This window comes from Muntiacus reevesi, chromosome 6 (assembly GCF_963930625.1).
Source record: "Muntiacus reevesi chromosome 6, mMunRee1.1, whole genome shotgun sequence".
NCBI classification, from domain to species: domain Eukaryota; kingdom Metazoa; phylum Chordata; class Mammalia; order Artiodactyla; family Cervidae; genus Muntiacus; species Muntiacus reevesi.
Genome location: NC_089254.1, coordinates 73,401,563 through 73,425,247, shown reverse-complemented (window position 1 = coordinate 73,425,247; position 23,685 = coordinate 73,401,563). Strand labels below are relative to the sequence as shown.

At 38.1% G+C, this 23,685-nt stretch overlaps 1 protein-coding gene across 7 annotated transcripts in view; it reads right to left on the bottom strand.

Moving 5' to 3' along the window:
* COA1 (cytochrome c oxidase assembly factor 1) overlaps positions 1-19,974 on the bottom strand; it is an 89,702-nt gene extending 69,728 nt beyond the window's left edge. For 2 of the 7 annotated variants that reach the window (XM_065938801.1, XM_065938798.1), the window contains exon 1: positions 19,898-19,959. The gene's annotated coding sequence lies outside the window, so the exon portion shown is untranslated. Of the gene's footprint in view, positions 1-19,867 lie in introns of all 7 variants that reach the window. The other 5 variants (XM_065938800.1, XM_065938799.1, XM_065938804.1 and 2 more) reach the window with 5 other exon arrangements.
* Between the last annotated feature and the right edge of the window lie 3,711 nt (positions 19,975-23,685).

The window sequence follows — 23,685 nt, the reverse complement described above, 5'->3', positions numbered from 1 at the left end:
CCTACTATGCCTTTATTCATTCCACAAACTCTGTGAAAGGAAAAGCAAAATGAAGTCAATGTTGATAAGAGAGCTCTCTAAACTGGATCCAAGAGGCCACTGAGGAAGTGAAACTTCACATCTCAACACAGATGGTAAAACTCTGTCAGAGTGCTGCCAATAACTTCTCCCACTCTGTGGCTTGCCTTCTTACTGTCTTAAAGGTGATTTTTGATTAGCAGAAATTCTTGATTTTAGTAAAATCCAATTTATAATTTTCTTTTTGTACTTAATCATTTTTGTGTCCTATTTAAGAAAGCTTTGCATACTCTAAGGCCACATATTTTCCTGTACTGTCTCCTAACATATTTACTGTTTTGCCTTTCACAAATAGATCTATGGTCCACTGGGAATTTGAGTGTAGTCTGAGACAGGGGTCTCGGTTCACTTTGTTCCATGTGAATTGTGTGATGCTCGAGCACCATTTGCTAAAACACCACATTCACACTGTTCTGTGTGCCACCTTTCCCACAAATCAAGTGTCTATATGTGTACGCTTGTTTCTAGATTCTTTATTCTATTCCACTGATCTAGTGAAACAAGAGTATACAAGAGTATATCCTTGTACCAACAGAACAATCTTTATTAATCTAGCTTAATTTTAATTAAAAATCTTGAGATCTATCAAATTGTTCCACTTTTATTCTTGCAGAGTGTCTTGGTTTTTCTCAGCTTTTTGCATTTTCATATAAATGTATCTCTTTTAATGACTGTCACAACCCTTTAGGTAACTAAAGCTTATCAACCCACTTTAAAACATGGCAAAGCAAACCTGGAAAACTGACAGAACTTGACTGAGGTCATAAAACTGCACAGCCTAGATTTGAGCCCAGGAATGTGCTTGTGCCAAGTCCACACCTACAATATCCTGCATGTCTATAAACTTACACACGTGAAAATGTTAAGCCTAAAAACAGACACAAGTAAAGATAACAACAAATTATTATTTTACTACCTACTGGATTTCCTACAAGTAATGTTAAGATAACTAATTCTACCAATGCTGGCAAATAAATTTATTATGAAATTGGTACAATAGTACCAATTTTGCCAACAGAAGTAAAAACGACTATTGATACAATCCTTTTAGAGTTCTAAGAAACTAAATGTGGTTACTGCAAATAAAGGTACAAGAGAAGTTGATATCCTGACGCATTGATTTAGTTACTTCCTGCTTAAAGCCCTGTTTTAAAATGTGGGTCACACCTTACTCCCATTCCAGTGCATTAAGGAGATGAAATGAACAGATCTTCGGTAGGTAAAGGAAAGAAAAGATTCATGGACAATTCCCAAATATCTGGCTTGAGCAAAAGGTACTCAAAGAATTAACAGTCTATGAACTAATACCTCTTTAGCAACTACGCATTGTAGTAAGTGCTTGACATAAATTATCTCATCTCGTCCTACCAACTCCAGCAGGCATTACTGCTGCCCCGAACTACAAATGAAAAAAGTAGGAATGGGAAAGAAAGTACTGAGTATCAGATCTTAACTGAACATTCCAGTTGCTAAGCTCTTTCTACCACAACAAACTGCTAATATCTATGTGATATTTATTTCACAACTGAGCTGAAAAACTAGATTTTCCACTGGGGAATATACAAGTGACCCTAAAACAACAGCCTGGCAGCTGTCAGGATTTCACTGTAATTCAATGTAGCAAGTCACAAGGGAGCCTTTTGACATTATTGCCCCTAGCAAAGTCACCTTTGAAAACAATACTACATTTGTTTGCCTGGGTTTTTCTACCTTTTTTTCCCCTTAAAGATTGGCACTGTAAACTTAAAAAAAAAAAGTTTAGATCTTTAATATATGTTAGAAATGAAACAATAGCTCACCCTACACTTTTTACAATCCCACTACAGTGACTAGTAAATTAAAACTAGTATAACATGGATAAACAACAAGTTCCAACTGTTTAGCATAGGGAATTATATTCAATATCCTGTGATAAACCACTATGGAAAAGAATATGAAAAAAAAAATATGTCTATATATATATATACACACATATAACTGAGTTACTTTCCTGTACAGCAGAAATCAAACACAGCACTGTAAATCAACTATACTTGAATAAAATCTAAAAAAAACTAGGAGCAGAGGGTAAGATGGTTAGGTAGCATTACCAGGTCAATGCGCATGAATCTGAGCAAACTCCAGGAGATAACAGAGGACAAAGGAGCCTAGTGGGCTGCAGTCCATAGAGTCACAGAGTTAGATACAACTTAGCGACTGAATAACAACAAAATGTGTGTGTGTGTGTGTGTGTGTGTGTGTGTGTGTGTGTGTGCGTGCGTGCATGTGTGTATACAATAGAATAATACATAGCCATAATATTCTTGCCTAGAGTCACAGAGAGTTAGATACAACTTAGCGACTGAATAACAACAAAGGGTGTGTGTGTGTGTGTGTGTGCGCGCGTGCATGTGTGTATACAATAGAATAATACATAGCCATAATATTCTTGCCTAGAGAATCCCATGGACAGAGGAGCCTGGTGGGCTGCTGTCCATAGGGTCACACAGAGTCGGACACAACTGAAGCGACTTAGCATGCATGCATGCATTGGAGAAGGAAATGGCAACCCACTCCAGTGTTCTTGCCTGGAGAATCCCAGGGACAGCGGAGCCTGGTGGGCTGCCGTCTATGGGGTCACACAGAGTCGGACACGACTAAAGTGACTTAGCAACAGCAGCCATAAAAAAATGAAATTTTGCCATTTGCAACAATATGGATGGACCCAGAGGGTATTACGCTTAGTGAAATAAGTCAGACAGAGAAATACAAATACTGTATAATATCACTTGTATGTGGAATCTAAAAAATACAACAGATGTGAATATAGCTAAAGAAGAAACAGACTCACAAAAGTAGAGAAAAGACTAGTGGTTACCAGTGGGGACAGGAAAGGTGGAAAGGGCAAGATAGAAGTAGAGAATTAAGAGGTACAAACTGGGACTTTTCTGGTGGTCTAACAGCTAAGGCTCCATGCTCCCAGTGCAGGGTGTGCGGCTTCAATCCCTGGTCAGGAAACTAGATCCCACATGCCACAACTAAGAGTTTTCATTCTGCAACCAAAAAGATCCTGCATGCTGCAACGAAGATCAGCGATCTCATGTGCTGCAACTAAGAGCCGGCACAACCAAATAAATGTTTTTTAAAAAGAGGTACAAAACTACCAAGTATAAAATAAGCTACAATGATAAACTGCACAACACAGGGAATATAGTTAATGCATTATGATAACTACAAATGAAATATAATCTTTAAAAATTTTGAATCACTATGTTGTACATCTGAAACTGATATATCATAAATAAACTATACTTCAATAAAAATAACTCAATTTTTTTTAATTACTTGGAAACAAAACTAGTATTACAGACTCATGAAAGGATAAGAGATCACTATGATACATCTCAATAAACTGGGCAGAAGAGAATAATTTCCTTATAAACACAAGCATGGGAAATACAAGTAGGGCAGACATGAACCTGTTTTATTCTCTACTCTCCAGACCACATCAGTAATACTGGGCAATGCCCTTAAGAGGACAACGTATCAACCAGAGTAACAATTTTTACCTAACAGTAAGATATATAACGTAGAGTCCTGGAAATTACTTATAAAAATAGTCTCTATTTCACTGAGTCTGAAGATGGGGCCTAGAAATCTGACTTTTTTTTTTAAAGTTTCCATAAAACAGGCAGAAAACAACAAAATGGCAATAAGCACATGCTTATCAATATTACTTTAAATGAAACGGACTATATTCTCCAATCAAAAGGGATAAAGTGGCTATATAAATAAAAATACAAGACCCAATTATGTGATGCATGTGAGAGACAAACTTCAGCTTTAGTTATACACACAGGCTCAAAATGAAGGGATATTCCATGCAAATGGAAACCAAAAGCGAGCTTAGGAAGCTATATGGAAAAAGGCACTGGCAACCCACTCCAGTACTCTTGCCTGGAAAATCCCGGAAAAGCTTGGTAGGCTGCAGTCCATGGGGTCTCAAAGAGTCAGAAACGACTGAGCGACTTCACTTTCACTTTTCACTTTCATGCATTGGAAAAGGAAATGACAACCCACCCCAGTATTCTTGCCTGGAGAATCCCCGGGACGGGGGAGCCTGGAAGGCTGCCGTCTATGGGGTCGCACAGAGTTGACACGACTGAAGCGACTTAGCAGCAGCAGCAGCAGCAAGAAGCTATATTTATTTCAGAGGAGATAGCCTTTAACTCGAAAGTTGAAAAGAGAGACAAAGAAGGTTATCATATAATGATAAAGGGGTCAAATTCATCAAAAGGATATATTGATCCCACATAAACATATATACACACACACTTAACAATGTACCACATACATATCTTAAGCAGATACAAGGGAAGAAACAGACAACAATGCAATAATAGTAGGGGACTCCCAAAGCCCCACTTTCAACAATGGATAGCTCACTCAGAAATCAATAAGGAAACCTTGTTCTTGAACTATATGTTAAACCAAATGGGTCTAACAGACAAATATAGAACATCCTACCCTAAAGCAGAAGCATATACAAAACATACTCCAACACAGATCATATATGCAGTCACAAAACAAGGCTTAGCAAGCTTAAGAAAGTGAAATCACACCAAGTATCTTTTCTGACCTAGATGATACCACTGACAGAAGGAAAATTGGAAAATCCAAAAATGTGAAAATCAAACAACATATCCCTGAACAACCAATAAGTTAATGGAAGAGTTAAAAAGGTAATTTTAAAAATCTTGAAACAAATGAAAAAGAAAACACAACACACCAAAATTCGTGGGATGCAACAAATGCAGTCTTAAGACGGAATTTTATAGCTCTAAATGCCTATATTAAGAAAAATATCAAATAAACAACCTAAACTTAAACTTCAGCAAACTAGAAAGAGAAGATCAACTAAGTCCAAAGTTAGCTGAAAGAAATAACAATGATGACAGCAGAAATAAATAAAATTGGGACCAGAAAAGCAATAGAAAAATCAACAAAACTAAGAGCTGGTTTTGATAAAATAAACAAAATTCAAAATCCTTTAGCCAGACAAACTAAAAAAGAGAAGACTCAAACAAACAAAATCAGAAGTGAAAGAGAAGACATTACATCTGATACCACATAAACACAAAGAATCAGAAGAGATTACTATAAACAATATTGCCAACAAACTGGGATAACCTAGATGAAATGGATGAATTCCTAGAAACACAAACCCTATCAAGAAGGAAACATGAAGAAACAGAACATCTGAACAGACCTATTAAGGAGTAAGGAGACTGATTCAGTAATCAAAAAACTCCTAACAACAACAAAAACAGAAACAGTTGGTTTCACTAGTATGTGTTCAGCCGCTCAATCGTGTCTAACTCTTTGTGACCCCATGGACTGACGAGTCCATGTGGAGCTCCCCTGTCCCTGGAATTTTCCAGGCAAGAATACTGGAGTGGGTAGCCATTCCCTTTTCCAGGGGATCTTCTCAACTTAGCAATTCTCTAGTAAAGTCTACAAACATCTGAAAATAAGTTTACAACAATCCTTCTTAAACTCTTGCAAACAACCAAAGAGGAGAAACTCATTTTACCAGACTAGCATCACCCTGATACCAAAGCTACATACAGACACAGACAAAACAACAAAAGAAAACTACAGGCCAACATATCTGATGAATACAGATATAAAAATATTCGGCAAAGTACAAGCAAATTCAACAGCACATTAAAAAGTCACCATGATCAACTGAAATTTATCCCCAGGATATAAGAATGGTTCAATATCCACAAATCAACAAATGTGATTTAACACAATGAAAGTTTAAAATCATATTATTTCGACAGATGCAGAAAAATGATTTAACAAAAATTTCACATGCTTTCATGATAAAAACTTTCAACAAAGAGAGCAGAAAAGAAATGTACATCAACGTAAAAAAAGTCAGAAAACAGTTAATATCACACTCAATGGTGAAATGCTTTGAAGTCTTTCCTCTAAGATCAGGAATAAGTCAAGGATGCCCATTCTTACCATTCCTATTCAAAATAATATTGGAAGTGTCAACCGAAGTAATTAGGCAAGAAGAGAAAAGAAAAGGCATTCAAATCAGAAAGAAAGAAAGAAAGTGTCTGTCTGCAGATGACATGATCTGCGATGTAAAAAATCCTAAAGACTATACCAAAAAACTAATCAATAAATTCAGTAAAACCACAGGAAACAAAACCAACATACAGAAACCAAAGCATTTCTATTCATTCCCTATGAAATATCTGAAAAAGAAATAATGAAAACAAACCCCTTTATAATAACACTGAAAACAATAAAATGCTTACAAATATATTAACCAAGAAGGTTAAAAATCTGTATTCTAAAAACCATAAGACACTAAGAAGTTGAAGACACAAATAAATGGGATTATAGCTCATATTCATAAACTGGAAGACAATATTGCTTAAAAAATGGCCATACTACCCAAAGCCATCTATAGATCTAATGCAATCCCTATGAAAATCCCAACTGCATTTTTTTACAGAAATAGAAAATAATTGTAAAATTTGTATGGAACCATGAAAAACTCAAATAGCCAAAAAAATCCTGAGAAAGAAAAAAAAATCACACGTTCTGATTTTTACAAAGCTGTAACAATCAAAACAGTATGATACTGGCATTAAAAACTGACATATAGATCAATGAAACAGAATTGAGAGCCCAGAAATAAACCCATGTATATGTGATCAACCAATATTTGACAGGGTAGTCAAAAATACTCAATTGAGAAAAGCCAGTCTCTACAATAAATATTGCTGGGAAAATTGGATATTTACATGCAAAAGAATGAACTGAAACCCTCTTACAGCATTCACAAAAATGAACTCAGAAATGGATTATTAAAGACTTAAATGTAAGACCTTAAACATAAAACTCCTAGAAGAAAGTAAGATTAAAAGATCCTTGACATTTTCTTGGCAATGACTTTTTCAGACATGGCACCAAAAGAAAAAATCAACAAATGAGACTACATCAAACTAAAAAGCTTTTGTACAGCAAAAGAATTAATAAAATGAAAAGGCAATCTACAGAGTAGGAGAAAATATTTGCAAATAATGTATTTCATAAGGGCTAATATCCAAAATATATAAGAAACTCATAAAATTCAATAACAAAAAGCAAATAATCTGATTAAAAATGAACAAAGGACCTGAACAGACATTTTTCCAGAGAAGACATACGAGTGGCCAACAAGCACATGAAAAGATACTCAATATCACTAATTATCAGAAAAATGCAAATCAAAACCTCAATGAGATACCACCTCACACCTCAAAAAAGCAAGAGATAAGTGTTGAGAAGAACATGAGAAAGGAAAACCCCTCTGTATTTTTGGCAGGAATATAAATCAGTATAGCACTATGGAAAACAGTATTGATATTCTTCAAAAACTTAAAAATAAAACTGCCATATGATCCCACTTCTGGGTATACATCCAAAGGAAATGAAATCACTATGTCAAAGAGACTTCCATACTCCCTGTGTTCATTACAGCATTATTCACAGTAATGAAGACATGGAAATAACCAAAGTGTCCATTGATAAATGGACAAAAATGGATATATACACATACACTAGAATATTATTCAGTCATTTTTAAAACATGAAGGAAATTCTGCTATTTAGGACAACATCAATGAAACCTGAGAGCTGAAATAAGTTAGAGAAAAATATCTACTCTACGCTATCACTTATATATGAAGTGCATAGCGCAAACTCATTGAAATAGAGAATGGCGTTTGCCAAGGGCTTGGGACTGAGGAAACGGGAAGAGGCTGGTCAAGAAGTAAAAATCTCCAATTATGAGATGAATTAATTCTGGGGATCTAATGTACAGCGTAGTGACTACAGTTAATACTATTATATAGTTGAAAGTTGCCATGGGAGTAAATCTTAATTTCTCACCACACACCCACACACAAGTGGTAATTATGTGAGGTGACAGAGGTATTAACTAACTGTACTATAGCAATCATTTCAAAATACATACATGTACCAAATAATCACTTTGCACATCTTCAACTTACATAATGTTACACATCATTATTCTCAAGAAATCTGATAAAAGAGCAAGATCTTTAAAAAGAAACAATATAAAATGACAAATTAACATCTTTGTAAAAGTTGAAATACAAATGAAATTTTAAAATACACCATGTATTATCTGTCCTGTTCAAAAGTCTTTCATAACAAATATTCCAGATGTAGATAAATTCCACTCATTTTGCATTGACATTGGTCAAATACAAAGTGTATCAAAAAAGAATCCCTCAGGTGAAGTATTGGGGCACATGTCACCTCTATAAGCGCCTATAATTTTTTTAATGATAAACTATTTTGCTTACTCTGGTTTTGGTTTTGCTTTGAAATACTGCTTTTAGTATTCAGATTTTATATTAAGTTCTTATTTCATACTGGAGTATTCCATAAAAACATTCATACCTTCAACTCCTTAGTATTCAGAAAAAAAAAAAAAAAAAAAAAAAACCCTACAGCCTGTCAGTGAATATTCTGAACTTGAAAACGCCATCAAACATTACTGGGTAATATTTATATATACAACACTGAGATCTCATAGCAAGGTTAACAGTACTACACAAAATACTAAATTGTAATTGCCAATTTACCCATTTATTTTGCTCCCAAACTTGTTATTTCTTGGAACACCACCCACAAGATTTATAATTAATATTAACTTATTTTACTCCTAAGAATACCTGTTAGCAGCAGATAGAGGATGAAAGCATATTTATAAGATGGCAAAAACTATGAGCAAGACCAGCTTATTAATCATGATTCAGCTTTTCTCCCAGATGCTTCTGTCTCAGTTCCCAGACCTTTACTTTCTACTCGGTATGTCACCATGCCCCATTCTTGCTTTCCCCTTGATGCCAGAGGAACTCTTAAATGGTAACCAAGAGTATTGATTGTTAAGCTTTAATTCTCAGGAAATTTTAAATTCCTTTTTCCTGTTTCCCTGACTATTTAAATTATTTTCCTCAGCTTTTGGAATTCGAATAAACGTAAAATTTCCTGAGAAGTGCTAGGAATGCCTTCCCACATGGAAATCCTATTTTATCCAGAGATCATTGCTGTGAGTCTCCAGAAACTGTCCCAAAGTGAACAGCATTCATTGAGAGTTACTAATGAGCAGTATTCACCCAATCTTCCTATTTCATCTCCCTTGTATCCCAATTTGCAGAGATATCTGGTATTACCTAGTTTTTGAGCTTGTTGAGGATTAACAAGGTAAATCTGATCTGCCAATTTAGGGTTCACAAGTCTTGCGTGTCTAGATAAATTGCCGTTCTTGTTTAGGCTTTTCAGTTTTGGATGTCTAGATAAATTGCCACTCATTCTTGTTTAGGCTTTTCAGTTTTTCAAACTGTACTGCTCATCTCCTTTCCTGATGTTCTGTCCTTTGGACCTTTACTATAGTTTCAGTAGAGTTTCAAAAGGGAGCTAGACCAGAAGTTAATTAATTTACCATCTTAATCCAATAAGAATCTTCACTTTTAACTAGTGTCTTAAGTGACTGTGTTGCATGTAGTCTCAAAACACACTTTCAAACACTAAACTGGAGGACAGTCAGTAGAAAGTACCCAGAATAGTGAACACAATGAGAAATACTTGAGCTAAGCTGTCTAGTATGGATGTGAGAGTTGGACTGTAAAGAAAACTGAGCGCCGAAGAATTGATGCTTTTGAACTGTGGTGTTGGAGAAGACTCTTGAGAGTCCCTTGGACTGCAAGGAGATCCAACCAGTCCATCCTGAAGGAGATCAGTCCTGGGTGTTTACTGGAGGGACGGATGTTGAAGCCGAAACTCCAACACTTCGGCCACTTGATTCAAAGAGCTGACTCATTTGAAAAAGACCCTGATGCTGGGAAAGATCGAGGGCAGGAGGAGAAGGGGACGACAGAGGATGAGATGGTTGGATGGCATCATTGATTCAATGGACATGGGTTTGGGTGGACTCCGGGAGTTGGTGACGGACAGGGAGGTTTGGTGTGCTGCGGTTCATGGGGTCGCAAGAGTCGGACACAACTGAGCGACTCAACTGAACTGAAGGAGATCTACAAAGGAGAATATGCTAGGAGCCACAACAGCTACTGCAATAACTAAAGAGCTAATGGGGGAAGAGAAGTGAGGCTTGTTCTCTTTGCCTCCAAGAAAAGCTAGAACCAGTGTGGGAAAACTGTAGGCCATAGATCTCGTACAAGACAGAGAACTTAAACTCTCCCAAAAAGGAATGAACTGCCCCGAGAAGCCAGAAATGCAACAACAGGCTGCACTACTACCACTTATTCGGGGTACCACCAACAGCATCTAAGCCCCAGATGGTTGTATGGTCCAACCAGTGGCTAAGGCAAGACTCATACACATGAAACACAAAGTTAATGGATAAAAGCAAGAAGAATGATTTTACAAAGAGAATCATTTTAGGCACACAGAGTTCTCAAATACAAAGCGCTGTCTACACTTCGAATATACCAGGTAATGACGGCCTGGTCCTAAACTTCCTTTTTTCAATCAGAATATAATTTTTTTCTACACAGAATCTGAACTCAGATGTGCTTTTATCCTAAGATTTGAGTGGAAAAGTGACAAAGTGATGAGTCCCCATGAGCCACAAACCTTAATATATTCCTAAGCCATCACTTCTTTACCTAAAATGCATGTTGGCTTAAAACAAGTCACCCTGCTTCCATTCTGCTCCCCTAGTCCAAACAATGAACAAAGAGGACACCAGAGAAGATGGAGCATAGTGACCAAGGGAAAAGTGGCATAATGTGAGGCTGCAACAGTAAGCAGAGAAGCCAGATCACAGGGAAGGGCTGGAAGGGTGGACTGTTAGTCAAACTAAATATTTCTGGCTTATCCTAAGCATAATGGTAAATAATAGAAAAGTTTCAAGTAGGAGTTTGACATGGTCACATTTTATATTTTTTAAAATAGTTTTTGTGTGAAAAATAAAGTAGAAATATCACATTTTGCTGTTGTTTAGTTACTAAGTCATGTCTGACTCTTTACAACCCCATGGACTGTAGCCCACCAGGCTCCTCTATCCATGTGATTTCCCAGGCAAGAATACTGGAGTGGATTGCCACTTCCTTTTCCAGAGGATTTTTCCAACCCAGGAATCAAACTTTTTGCATCTCCTGCATTGGCAGGCGGATTCTTTATCACATTTAGGCAGACCAGTTAGGAAGTGAAATCCAGGTGAAAGATAAAGGTAGTTTGGACTTGGATGACAGAAGGAGAGATGAAGTAACCAGGTTTGACAAAGTCTACCTAAAAGGTAGAATTAAGAGAATATTGAGAGTGAAACAGATCGCCAGCCCAGGCTGGATGCATGAGACAAGTGCTCAGGCCTGGTGCACTGGGAAGACCCAGAGGAATCAGGTGGGAGGGGGGATCGGGATGGGGAATACATGTAAATCCATGGCTGATTCATGTCAATGTATGACAAAAACCACTACAATACTGTAAAGTAATTAGCCTCTAGTTAATAAAAATAAATGAAAAAAATTAAAAAATAAAATAAAAAAATTTTTAAAAAAGAAAGAATATTGAGAGGTCTTAAAGATGATCCCCAGTATCCTACATGAGCATCCGGATAAATGGTGGTGCCAATTCCCAGGGAAGTATACACTACCAGATAAAAGTTAGGAATCCCTTTTTGAGTGAGTTAGGTTTGAAAACCTGAATCACCTAACTGTGAGTGTCTCACAGGCTCCACTTCATGATTTCTCACTACACATCTCCATTAAAGCTTCAAACTCAGGATCCTAGCGATCAAAATCTGCATCTTTCTTCTGCATCTGCTCCATATGCTGACCTAATTAATGCTATCAATTGTGAGGGATGCTATAGATGGGGCTCCTGCCCGCAATAAAGAATACTGGAATATAAAACACTTGACATATGCCTCTGATAAAATTCTACCAGATCACAGGAAGGGGCTGGAAGGGAGGATTCACAGATTCACCCATAATACTCCAGGTATTCCTTCCACAAAAGTTAACCTTAAAGAGTTAACTTCTAATTCTACAAACATTTAAAACCATCTGAAAACAAATACAAAAGAATTAATCCATAGACTTTCATCCATAGACTGCTTTGCTAGGAGTAAGATAGCTTTTGAAATAGATCCAAAGAAAGTAGATTCTAGAGTTAAATGTCAATTCTTAATTTTTTCCTGTTTTCCTGAAGTAAAAACTTCGTTAGTTATTTTGCAACAATCTGTGTCCTGTTATGGCCCAACACTGCCCCCTGTTGGAAGGCATCACAGGCAAAATGATCTTATTCCTAATCAAGTTTGTGAAAAAGTTTTGAGTTTCTGAAAGAAAATGAAAAGGGATTATGTTTATTTTATCCTTCTTAGTCCATCGCATTTGAGTAAAAATCACTGGTAAAGAGAAAAGGAAGGAAAACCACCTTACCGCTTCCCACAGTAAAAAGCACAAAATGACATTTACTTTTTGGTTACCTGGGTAATGGAAAGGTGACCCTGAAGAGAGCAGGAGGGAGTTTTTGAAGTGAGGTGGACCCTGACTGTATAGTAGCAGTCACACAAATCTATATGTGTATCACAATTTACAGAACTAAACCAAAAGGTAAAATAGTCAATTGTACTGCATGATAATTTTTTAAAAGACAGATACAGAATAAGAGGATAAAAAAACTCAGTGCCACATGTTTATAGAAAGGAAGAAAAATCCTAAAGTTAGAATGCAGAAACATTCACATAAAATTCAAGTTTTGCTGTTTATACCTCAATTTGAGCTATAGAAAGGTCCTGATCTGACACAAGCATGTTGAAATATTTAATATGGACTTGGAAGCATTTCTAAAGGTTAATGATGTACACCAGCAGTAAAATCACGTTGTCCCTAGCAGAGACAAGTCTGATGAAAGGTAACAATCTATTACCAAAAACTAGGAGTTAATATTCACCTTTCTCTGGTAACCTCAAAAGAAGAATTATAAAAAGCATTTTATGAGTGTGTTTAGTCTTACTCAGAGTGAGTGAAGTCGCTCAGTCGCGTCTGACTCTTTGCGACCCCATGAACTGTATGTAGCCTACCAGGCTTCTCAGTTTATGGAATTTTCTAGGCAAGAGTACTGGAGTGGGTTGCCACTTCCTTCTCCAGGGGATCTTCCCGACACTGGAGCATAAATAGTCCAAGCTGGATACTCAGCATCTATGTAATCTTGGTATTTTGGATGCCAGGGAAATCCCATACAAATTTAAGTTATATTCAAGTTCCAAGAGTCTGGTGCACCCAAACCCATCTGGGGACCATTCAAGTGCATCTGTAGTTGCCAAATGAAATAAGGTACCAAGAACCCACACAATGGATGACCAGGTGAGAGAACCCAGATGACCAACTGACCCAAACTGAGAGCAAAAGCCAATTAACACCTTTGTTCCTTCCATCTCTCCTGATAATATGCTTGCTGTTTACCATGGGGTATGGGCTGTAACACTGACGAGGAAATATTAAGCAGGGAGTTTACGAAAGATGTTAGAATTGGAGGGGAAGGGGAAGAGAGAGAGTCTGACAAGCATGAGATCTTAGTTTTCTAAGATTTGGTTGAGTCATACTGCTTTCCGTATGTCTACACTTCCCCAGTAATCGCAGAGAGGCCAGTTACTGAGAGGGATCCCAGTACCCACAACATAACACTTCCAACTTCAGGGGAGTAGTTGAAAAAATAATGGTACAGTAATAAGAGAATACTATTAGTCATTTCCCACTCTTCACTAATTAATGACATGGATATCTTTGCACTAAACTTGCTTGTCAGAAGCAGCAGTATTCACAGCATACCAGAGTAATTGCCAAAGTATCCAACAAGATACTCAGCAGAATAACAGAACAATCCAGACCTCTGCAATGATGCAAGTCTGCAAAATCACCCCCATCTTGCCATCTGCCATGACAAGTAATTTCCCCCCAAAGATTGAAAACACAGAAAACAAACACTGAAACCAAATAACAGCAAAAAGAAAATAAAGCAGGAGATTAGATCATAAACAAGTTTGGGATCTGGGAACCTATCCAGGTAAACTTCTTTAATCTGAATTCTAGCAGATAATTTTAAAACTCCAAGATTTCCAAAACCTAAGACAAAAACTCCCACATACCTTCAACCAGTAGATGGCTCTTTGAATTCATATTTTTAGAAAGGTAAATGTGATCATTAATATATGCCTAAATTACACAATTCTTTTAAGCCTCATATTTTATGTGAATGACAAAAATACTGAAGGAAACTGATGGTTCCTCAAAAAATCAAACCAAGAATTACCCTGTGCTGTGCTTAGTCATTTGGTCATGTCCAACTCTGCGACCCTATGGACTGTAGCCCACCAGGCTCCTCTGTCCATAGGGATTCTCCAGGCAAGAATACTAGAGTGGGTTGCCATGCCCTCCTCCAGGGGGTCTTCCCAACCCAGGGATTGAACTCTTCTGCATTGCAGGTGGATTCTTTACCATCTGAGCCACCAGGGAAGCCCAAGAATACTAGAGTAGGTAGCCAATCCCTTTTCCAGGGGGTCTTCCTGACCCAAGAATCAAACCAGGGTCTCCTCCATTGCAGGTGGATTACTTACCAGCTACGCTGTTGGGGAAGCCCGCAAATTATCCTATGACCCAGCAATTCCACTTACGGTATACACTCAAAAGAACTCAAACAGTAACTGTGTACCAATGTTCATAGAAACACTCTTCATAACAGCCAAAAGATGGAAACAACCCACATATCTATGAACTAATGAATGGATAAACAAAATGTGATATATGCATATAACGGAATATTATTTAGCCTTAAAGAGGAAGACAATTCTGCAATATGCCACAAGGATGAACCTGAAAGACATGATACAAAGCAAAAAAAAATCAGACACAAAGAGAAATACTATATTCCAGAGACAAAGTGGAAAGGTGGCTACCAGGGGCTGGAGAGGGGGAACTGGGGAGTCATTATGTAACAGGTTATACAGAACTTCAAGAAGATAAAGGTTCTGGAGAGGATGGTGGTGACAGTTGCACAACAAAATGAGTGCACTTAATGTCACTGAATAGTACACTTAAATGGTCAGAATGTGAAATTTCATGTTATGGACATTTTACCACAATTTAAAGAAAAAGCAAATACTAGAGCAAGAAACACACAGTCCTCCCGACAAATCAGGCCATATGGAAATAATCAAGCCTCAGGTATTGCATGTAAAATAGAATTTTACATGGGAGCTATTTCTCTAGGGAGCTATGGTGGATAGTTTTCCTCAATTACTCAAAATGTTCAGAGACCCTAAAAATATCTGAATTACCACTACCCATGAAATGAGAAAAACAAACACCAAATAATGTTAATAGAATTTTATAAAACTACTATTCCCAGCATGTCACAGTCCAGAACCAGCATAGTTACACTCAAGCTCTGCACACATAAAATCTTCAAGTAAACTTCTACAGGCATGTATTAAGTACTTCTATTTGATAAACAACTGTCCAGCACAGCTCTCACAAATCTAATGCACTATACTAAACATGAAGATGAGAATAAGACAATAACTTCTAAGTGTTATAGAAAGTTTAGAGAACAAAGCTGAAGCAGATTTTAGCATGTTTTTCAAGACAGAAAGACAGGGAGGCACAAGAGTCTGAAACAATTAACACACTACAGGCACACTTCTGAGATACTGTGGGTTCAGCTTCAGACCGTCACAATTAAGTGAATATTGCAATAAAGCGAGTCACATGAATTTTCTGTTTTTCCCAGGGCATGTGATAGTTATGTTTACACTATACCACAGTCTATTAAGTGTGCAACGCATTATATCTAAAACCAATAATATATAATTTAAAAATAGTTTACTGCTAAAAATAAGCTAACCATCATGTGGGCTTTCAGAGTCATATCTTTATGCTGGTGGAGGGTCTTTCGCTGATGTTGGTGGCTACTGACTGATCAGATGGTGCTAGTGGTAAACAGCCTGCCTGTCAATGCAGCAGACATGTAAGAGGCATAGGTTCGATCCCTGGGTCAAGAAGATTCCCGGGAGGAGGGTGTGGCAACCCACTCCAGTATTTTGCCGGGAGAATCCCACGGACAGAGGAGCCTGGCAGGCTACAGTTCATAGATCACAAAGAGCTGGACATGACTGAAGCGACACACACACTCTGACTGATCAGGGTATGACTGCTGAAGGTTGAGGTGGATGCAGCAATTTCTTAAAGTAAGACAACAGTGAAGTTTGCTGCATCAACTGACTTTTCCTTTCCCAAATGGTTTCTCTGTAGCAAGTAATGCTGTTACACAGCATGTTACCCACAGGAGAACTTCTTTCAAAATTGGAGTTAACCTCTCAAACACTGTTGCCATTGTATCAAACAAGTTGATGTAATATTCTAAATACTTTGTTGTCATTTCAACAATCTTCACAGCATCTTCACTGGGAGAAGGTATCATCTCAAGAAACCACTTTCTTTGCTCATCCATAAGAAGCAATTCCTCATCCATGAAAGTTATATCATGAGATCACAGCAATTCAGTCACATCTTTAGACCACTACTAATTCTGGCTCTCTTGCTGTTCCTACCACATCTGCAATTATGTCCTCCACCAAGTCTTGAACTCCTCAAACCCTCCATGAGGGTTGGAATCAACTTTTTCCAAAGTGAAAGTGAAAGTCGCTCGGTCGTGTCCAACTCTTTGTGACCCCATGGACTGTAGCCCGCCAGGCTCCTCTGTCCCTGGGGAGTCTCCAGGCAAGAATACTGTAGTGGGTTGCCATGCCCTCCTCCAGGGGGTCTTCTCAACCCAGGGATCGAACCCAGGTCTCCCACATTGCAGGCAGATTCTTTACCAGCTGAGCTACTCAGGAAGCCTAACAAGGTAATACCTGCTTTCACTTGAACACTTAAAGGCCTGTGCAGGGTTATCAATTAGTCTAATTTCAATATTACATTTCAGGGACTATGGAACCCCAAGGAGAGGGGGAGAAATGGGGTAACAGTGAGTTGGTGGAGCAGTCAGAACACATACGTTTCTCAATTAATTTCACTGTCTTATATGGGCACAGTTCATGGCACCCAAAAACAATTACGATGGCAACATCAAGGATCACGGTTGACAGATCATCATAACAAATTAAAAATAATGACAAAGTTTGAAATATTGTGAGAATTACCACAATGTAACACAGAGACACAAAGTGAGCAAATGTTGTGAGAAAATGGCGCCAACAGAGTTGTTTGATGCAGGTTTGCATCAGAGCCCTTCAATTTGTAAAAAACACAATAATCAAAGCATAATAAAATAAGCCTTGCCAGCAAAGCTAAACATAGTACCAGAGCTCAGACTAACCAGGGAACTGCCATGTCAGTTTCTGTAATTCCTATCATTTAAGAACAGTATCCCAAAGGACCACCCAGAAGCCTTTTAAGGAAAACATTCACAGTACTGACCACATAAAAACGTAAAGCATCAGCATAGTAAAACGTAGGAAAGTTAACAAATAATCTGAAAATATCTGTCCCATATCTAACAGCTAAGGGGCTAATATCTTCACAGAAAGAACTCCTACAAATCAACAAGGAAAAGGCAAAACCAGTAAGAACCGGAAAAATTATATAAACTGTTTTCCACTGCTTCATTTCTCAAATCTTAAAATGCTGCTCACAGGTTCTTCGCATCAATTTTCCTGAGCCTGGTCTTTCACACTTAGTAATTCACTCTGAATTACTCCCACATATCTGTATAACATGGTCTCCAGGAAAAGTCAAAATTAAGCTCATGTGCTTCCCATTTAAAGGAACTACTGCATAATTCCGAAGACTGTCATACACCTGATGAAAGACTTGACCTAGAATATATAAAGCACTCTTACAACTCAATGGTAAACAACAGCTTAGTTTTTAAATGGGCAAAGGAATGAATAGACATTTCTCCAAAGACGACACACACAGTGGCCAATAGCACATGAAAAGATGCTCAACATTAGCCATCAGGGAAATACAAATCAAAACCACAATGAGACAATGCTTCACACCCACTAGGACAGCTAGAATTTAAAAAAAAAAAAAAAAAAGATAATAAGCGTTGGCAAGGATGTGAACCTTTATACACTGCTTATAGGAATATAAAATGGTGCAGCTGCTTTAAAAAAAAAAAAAAAAAAGTCTGGTAGTTCTTCAAAATGTTAAATGCAAAAAAAAAAGTAAAAAGAAAAAAAAAAATGTTAAATGTAGAATTACCATATGACCCAGGAATCTTACTCTTATGCACATAGCCAAGAGAAATCATTATGCTCACACACAAAAAAGGTGTACACCAATGTTCATATCAGCACTATTTAGGGTAACCAAAACAACTGAAATACCCATCAACAGGACCGATGGATAAATAACTGGTGGTATATCCACACAGTGAAATAATATTTAGCAATAAAAAGAAATGACATGCTGATACACTTCAACATGTTAAGCGAAAGAAGACCACATGGTTTATAATTTTATTTATCAGCCTATTCTAGAATTGTCCAGAATAGACAAATATATTTATATATTCAGCAGATATAGTAGTTCCTTAGAGATAAAAGTGGGGTAGGGTAAAGAGGAACTCAAGGGAGATTGCTAGTGGGTACAGGGATTCTTTCAGAGGTGATGAAAATGTTTTAAAATCATGGTTGTCGGTTGTACAACTTTGTGAATGTACTAAAAAGCAGTGTGTATTTTAAAATTCCATGGTGTGTGAACTATATCTCAATCAAGCTGCTATTTTTCAAAAGGACTGCAGGTTGGACTTTTTCTCCCCAGTTTTAACTCCATTTTCCCCCAGCTCCTAAAACAGTGTCTGGCAATACCACGAATTCACAAAATTCTGACTGAATGGAAAAGTAAATTTCCAAACGTGGGTAAACCATTATGAAACATTATCACAGTCAAAGAGATGAAATTACTGCAGGATGGCATGACAGGGGCATACAGCATGTATGTGTACGTGTGTTTCCCATGAAAGGAGATGAGACTGAAAAATTCAGCAGAAACAAGACTCTGAAGTGTCTTCAATCCAGCCAAAGGAATTTGTACTATCCTGAATCAATGGGAAAGTCAGTAAGGTTTTAAGTAGAGGATTAACAGTCAGATCTGTGTTTTAAATGTGTAAGTTCAAGTAGAGAGTTGCTGCTTATATCCAAAGGTGAAGGACAGCAATGCCCCTCAGGTGAGAATAAAGAGGAATGAGGGGAAGAGACCAGGAAAGTAGCAAAATATACTACTTGTGGATTTTTAAATTACAGCCCTTTCCACACACGCACAGACTGACAAACATGCATACGCACGCTTATACAAACACCCGAAAAATCACTTAAACGCTGAAAATCATTTCCATGGTCAGCACCAGCTCAGCTGTGATGGAGATGAACGATCATGACCACCGAGCCAGAGTATTCTTTTATACAATCATCTAGGCAGGGCCTCTCTCAGACTGTTGTAACCTGGGACCACCGACAGAGTGCACAGTTCCACCTCTTCACAAATGTGCTCCTGGAAACGCTCACCAAGGACCACGGGACAAGGTCACGATTAGCCCACCACGGGTCCCCCCAGTCACGCAGCTCCAGGAGGTCACGACCCAGCAACAAGGAGGTGGCCCCTGACGTGCTGCCCTAGCAACAGTCCGCCCCTCGCGCAAAAGCCGTCTCCAGAACGGCGAGAACAAATGCTTTTGGAGTAGGACTGACCCGACTCTTTTCTCCCGCGTGGACGCTAACCTGTCAGGCGTAGAAACACCACGCCACAGAGAGCGTGACGGCCCCTTCCGGAAGTGGAGCGTGTGGGAGTGGGTGGGGCAAACGCCGGCGGGTGGACACGCCCCGCGAAGAGCAGTCGAGACTTCCGACGTCACCTCCTCTCGGGGCTAGAGCAGTCAGGACGCACTAGAGCAGTTGAATGATTGCAAAATCCCGGCGCCAGAGCGGCGGCTTCTGAGGCTGAAATTGGTTCTGCTGCCTGGCTTCTCAGAAGCTTGTCGAGCGCGAGAAAGGCATTTGTCTTCCCAAATCTCGGCTTTTTGTCTTGTGCCCCCCACTAGCCCCCAACATACTGTCAGTCCATCAGCGGTTGCCTAGGAAATTTAAAACCACTGGTTCCTGTTGCTCCTCGCAGGGATCTGGCGCTTCGATTCACCTCCAAGGATGCGAAACCACGGGCCATCTGAGCCCCGCTCTGGCACTGAAGTCCATCTTGCCAGTTCGACTGAGAAACTTAACAACGCTAACTCTTTTTATTCATTAAATATTTATTAAATTCTTACTGTGCTCCATGGAATGGATTGTTAAGAAAAATGTAACAGTCTCGGTTCTTATGGCGTTTAGTAGCAAAATGCATTAGTAGTAGTGGTTGCTTAATAGATTTGTCATGAGGATGTAAAGCGATCAGATTCGTCTGGCAGTACTTAAGTGTTCAATAAGCGCTAGTTATTGTTTTCATCTTGATTATTCCATTGTCATCATCGCTATAACGTCACCCTTTGCTTTAATGACAAGTTAGAAGTTCGAGAGTTACCTACCACCCAGGCCCTTGGATTCTTTAATCAAAAGAAACTGATAGAGGCCAGAGAGAAACAGAGCAGACCATACGGAAAAGAAACCTAGGAATGATACAAGTAGAAAAGAAAATTAATATTAAAAAGAAGGAAGGAAAAAAAGAAAATGGGGACATTTTGACACAGCTACTTTGAGAAAACAACTGAGTAGGTCATTAGATCTTATCATAAAAGTTAAGTGTAAACTAGACAATATTTACCTCAAAGACTAATAAAATTTGCATTAGGTAGGTTGGAATGAATGTCTTTTCTTACTTATCTTACATACTGTCATCATGAAATTGAGTCCTAACTAGTTTGTTTACAAGAAATTTTACAGTAAAACTTTCAGTTTTAACCTGGAAAAGTTCTTTATAATCTTTACCAAAATGTTATCTTTAATCCAAAGTCTATGCTTCCTCTATATGTTTTTTAATGGGAAAGTGCATGGATCTACTATAATTTTTCATATAAAACTTGTATCCGTTATAAAAAAATCGTACCTGCTCAAAAAAAAATTTTTTTTTAAATTGTACCTGCTCAAATATATTGGTTGTTGAAAATGGGGATATTTTATAATGATAATGAGGTTAGATCATCAAGAAAATTTAACAATTCTAAACTTGTATGCTTTTGAACTGTGGTGTTGGAGAAGACTCTCGAGAGTCCCTTGGACTGCAAGGAGATTTAACCAGTCCATCCTGAAGGAAATCAGTCCTGAATATTCATTGGAAGGACTGATGCTGAAGCTGAAACTCCAATACTTTGGCCACCTGATGCGAAGAGCTGACTCATTGGAAAAGACCCTTATGCTGGGAAAGATTGAAGGCAGGAGGAGAAGGGGATGACAGAGGATGAAATGGCAGGATGGCATCACTGACTCAATGGACATGAGTTTGAGTAGGCTCCGGGAGTTGGTGATGGACAGTGAGGCCTGGAGTGCTGCAGTCCATGGGGTCGCAAAGAGTCAGACACGACTGAGCAACTGAACTGAACTGAACTGAAACGTGTATGCAACGTATATCAGAGGTTTGATATATGTGAAATAAAAACTCCAAGAAGAATTAGAAAAATCAACAACTATGGTGAGTGATTATAACATTCATCTCTCAGTAATCAGAATTATATAAAAACCTTGATAATAGATCCATGCAATTTCCCATTTAAAAAAAGTATACAGAAGACTAGAAAAAGATTATCAACCAACTTGCCCAATTTATAGAACACTTGACCTATTTATCAACCACCTTGACCTAATATCTCCTAGAACACTGCACTCAATAACTATAGAATACATAGTTTTTTAAATGTCTATGCTTTGTTCACCAAGATAAACCATATGCTAGTTTTTGAAACGAATCTCAATAAATTTTAAAAGACTGAAATCAGGCTTTATACTTTCTAATAATAAATTAAGTTAGAAATAAATAACAGGAAAATATTTGAAAAATCCCAAAAGAGTTGGAGATATTTACGGGACAATTTAGAACTTTAAATACTTGTTTTCAAAGAAAGGTGAAAGTCTTGAGTTTCCACCTTAAGCTAGAAAAAGTGGTCAGCATCATGGCATTATGAGATGCCTCTCCTTTGATCTACAACCAGAAGACAGCCATAACTCAAAAAGGTGCCTCTGCCCAACACATCAGGCTGGCCAGAGAATGCCACACACTTGTACACTTAAAGGTGGGTGGATGGAACACATGGAAGAGGTGGAACCGGGGAAACAAAAAGGCAAGAATTCTGGAGTGGGTTGCCACTTCCTTCTCCAGAGATCTTCCCAACTCAGGGATCAAACCGATGTCTCCTGCATAGGCAGATGGTTTCTTTACCACTGAACCACCTGGGAAGCGGGACAGATTGGGTAAAGGAGGAAAAAGTGCGGATTGTCAAATAATGCAGCTTAGGTAAGAGAAACCAAAAACTTGTGCTATAGCGCCACCTACTGGGAACCAAGAGAATAGCCCCTAATTATTAATCTGTTTCAGTCCTTAGATCATGTTCCACTCTTTTGCAACCCCATGGACTGTAGTCCACCACGCTCCTCTGTCCCTGGGATTTTCCAGGCAAGAATACTGGAGTGGGTTGCCATATCCTTCTCCAGGGAATCTTTCTGACCCAGGGATGGAACCTGCGTCTCCTGCATTAGCTCTTGGATTCTTTAACACATTAGGATCATGTAAAAATAAACTGGCTGAGGAACAACTCATCAAGCACCATGAAAAACCGCGCTAACATGGGATATTGTGAACTACCTCATAGAGAATTCAAAATAGTTGTTATGTAGAAATCCAAGCTGTAAGAAAACTTAGAAATGCAGTTCAGTGAACTCATGAAACAATCAATGCTCATAAGGCATGCTTTACCGATAACTTGAAACTCTAAAATGCACCAAACAGAAATAATTCTGGAGCCAAATAATTGAATAAGTAAGATTAAGAACACAGTAGAAAGCACTGGAAATAGAACAGAACATATGGAAAAGAGAATTAGCCAGCTCAAAGATAGAAACCTAGAAATGATGCAGGTAGAAGGGAAGAGAAAATTAAGATAAAAAAGAGAAATTCTATGGAACTATCCAACTCTATTAGGAATGGAAATATTAGGTAATGGGCATCCCAGAAGGAGAAGAGAGGGAGAAGAGAATAGAGAGTTTAAAGAAATAACAGCTGACAACATCTCAAACATAGGGGAGGAACTGGATATACCAATCTATGAAACTAATAGAACATATAATTATCTCCAGTGCAAAAAGAACTTCTCCAATATACATTATATTAAAACTGCTAAAAGTTAATGATAAATAAAGAATTTTAAAGGCACCCAGAGAAAAAGGATGACAACCTACAAATGAGTCCCATTAGGCTATCAGCAGATTTCTCAGCAGAAATTCTACAGGACAGAAGAGAGTGGAATAACACGCTGAAAATATCAAAAAATAAAACTTTCAGCCCAAAATATTCTATCCAGCAAAGTTAT